Source organism: Silene latifolia, chromosome 1, assembly GCF_048544455.1.
Source record: "Silene latifolia isolate original U9 population chromosome 1, ASM4854445v1, whole genome shotgun sequence".
Taxonomy (NCBI): Eukaryota; Viridiplantae; Streptophyta; class Magnoliopsida; order Caryophyllales; family Caryophyllaceae; genus Silene; species Silene latifolia.
The window spans coordinates 52416393-52419416 of NC_133526.1; the positions used below are offsets into that span (position 1 = coordinate 52416393).

The following is a 3024-nucleotide window of genomic DNA, read 5'->3' on the forward strand; positions in this document are numbered from 1 at the left end:
TGATTTTGAGTTTTCCTCAAGTCTAGCCATAGCTTGTTCAAACTTCAAGTTGATTGTATCGATATGGGAGCTTAGTTGGGCACCTAATTGAGTAACGGCGTCCACTTCATACTTTTCTCCTCTAGTAGCCTTGCGAGGCCTACTATATTGTGAATTGTGGATTGCCATTTCTTCAATTTTGCTCCAAGTTTGGTTGTCATCAACCTCGGTGAACATCCCATTCGATCCCATATTGAGAATGTTCCTAGAATCTTCATATAAACCATTCCAAAATTGTTGTACCAAAAACCATTCGCTAAGTCCATGGTGAGGACATGAGCGACAAATTCCCTTGAACCGCTCCCAAGCTTCATACAAAGACTCTTCATCCCTTTGCTTAAAACCCGTAATTTGAGCTCTTAGCATGTTGGTCTTTTCCGGTGGGTAGAATTTTTTGTAGAAAGCTAGAGCCAACTTCTTCCAAGAATCTATTCCAAGGGTGGCCTTATCAAGGCCCTTCAACCATTGCTTTGCGGTGCCGATTAAGGAAAAAGGAAATAAGACCCATCTAATTTGGTCTTGAGTCACGCCCGTTTGAGAGATAGCATCACAATAATCGCAAAAGGTTTCCATATGAGAATGAGGATCCTCACTAGGCATCCCCCCAAATTGGCTCCTCTCAACTAGTTGGATGAAGGCGGACTTGGCAATAAAGTTTCCGGTGAGATGTTGCGGTGTAGGAGTACCATTTGGTAGATTCTCCTCGGTGGGTACGGAGTGTGACGAGAATTTTGGCATTGTAGGTGGATTTTGTGGGGTATTGTGTAATGGGTTTTCTTCTCCTTCTATTGCGAAAGGATTGACAAACTCACTAGTGGGTTGAACAACTTCACCAACACCTCTCAAATTCCTCCTAACAAGTCTCCTATTGTTCGTCAAGGTTCTTTCGATTTCACGGTCAAAAGGTAACAATTCACTTTGTAACCTTCTAGACATGCAAAATATCAAACAACTCAAAAACAATTAGAACAAACCTTGAGGAGTTTTACTTCCTCAAGGTGAAGAAAGACACAACTAATAACAAATAAAAAGAAATCTAAGTCAAACAAACACCGTCCCCGGCAACGGCGCCATTTTTGATGCGATCCCGCTAGGTGTTCACAAATTAAGATGTGGTCGTTGGTCACGGTCGAATCAAAACACAATTTATAGCTTAACAAGCAACTCTACAATTAGTAAAGAGGCAAGTAAAGGTCGGATCCCAAGGGACGGGAGTTGAAATGAGATTTCTATTGTAACTAGTGGTGTCTAAGGGGTGTCACAAATTGGGTTGATGTAGAAGGTTACTAAACTAGAATAACACTGAAAATAAACAAGCAAGATGAACAAAAAGGGGTGTAAACAATTGATTAAAGGCACTAGGGTGTCATGGGGTCATAGGAGAATCATGGGATATGATCATACAAACATGTTCTCAAATTATAAGCAAGCAATTATTGTTGTGATGGATTGAGTTGGGTTATATCTTACAATCCTAGGAAAGTTTGGGTCCCGGAGCCGAATCGATTAGATTGTACAACACCTACAAGTCGACTTAATCTTCCCTACTCAACAACATGCATGGTCTAATGAGACTCGAGTTGGGTTATGTCTTACAAGTCTCATTGAAAAGATAGGAGATGATAGTAAATGCAAGGATTCATAGGCTTAGCATTTCATCAAATATAACATGTGCATGAGTTGAGATCAAAACAAGCAAGCAAATAAAACATGAAAGCATATTAATTTAAGCATGAATCATTCCCCATGTTGGTTTCCGCTAATCACCCATTAACCCTAGCTAAGAGATTACTCACTCATTATCATGTTGATCATGCTAGCAAGGTTGTCAATCATACTAACAATATGAAACATGATGAATAAATGAAAGTAATTAACAATAATTAAAAAGGGATTAAGAGATTATACCTACTAATGATTCCAATAATAAAGCAAGAATAATAGAAGTACTTGAATGCTAGATTGAGAGGTTGTCAATCTCCCAATAATAACCCAAATAATCTCCAATTACCCAAAATAAAGGATGAACAAAAGAGAGATTAAAGAACTAAAACTTGGATTAAAACTTGATTAATACTTGATTACAATATTGAAGAGAGGTTTGATTGATATTAACTACACTAATTATTGATAAGAAGAACATGCTCCTCTAATTAGCCTAATGGGGTATTTATAGTGAAAATTAGGGAGGATGCATTAGGGTTAACTAAGGGCTAAACTAGTAATTACACTTTTTAAGTTGAGCAAGGAGGACCCGGTATTTTCTGAGAGAAGGGCTTCTCTTTCGTAGCTTGAAGAAGACAATCCGTCTTTGTGAAGAAATCCGGCGGAATAAGGTCGGGACGGCCGGATTTGGGCGGTGGAATCCGAGCGGATTCTGGGAATCCGGTCGGATTGTTGAGGGGAATCCGAGCGGATTCGGTGGGGACGCTCGGATTGTGCGAGGGCCGGACGGGCGGATTGTTGACAATCCGCTCGGATTGTTAGTCAGCATAGTAACTTCTTCTTTTCTTCCCTTTTCTTCATAAATTCCTTGGGGATTTCCTTGGGGACTCAAGGATCTTTCCTCAACATTGCTCTTCTACTATGATATGTACAAAGGCCTTCTAATCTTGTCTCTCCTTGATGCTTGGTCATTGAATTGGATCAATTTAGTCTTGTTTTGCCATGAAAATGCAAGATTCTTACTCCTTTCCTACCAAGGGACCAAAATCTCAAAGAATATGCAAAACAAAGAACTAAAGATAAGAAATGACCCAAATAAGCACTAAAAAGCATGGAAACAAGGCTAATTCGGGGGCTAAATATGCGCCAATTATGGTCACATCAGTCCATCAGAGCCAATTTGGTAAATTGGCTCAAGGAGACCAACGGCCAAGGGAGGCCCGCGTGTTGAAGATCATCAGGGAGATTTCAGGGAGATCAGGGAGAATAGAACGTGAGACATCGTTTATGGAAAGAAGCATGGTAGGACCACGATAACTT

At 40.0% G+C, this 3024-nt stretch overlaps 1 non-coding gene across 1 annotated transcript; it reads left to right on the forward strand.

Annotated features, from left to right (window-relative positions):
• Positions 1-298: 298 nt before the first annotated feature.
• LOC141618080 (small nucleolar RNA R71) lies at positions 299-405 on the forward strand. Its single transcript, XR_012531297.1, has one exon. It is a non-coding gene; the product is annotated as a small nucleolar RNA R71 (small nucleolar RNA).
• The last annotated feature ends 2619 nt before the right edge of the window (positions 406-3024 follow it).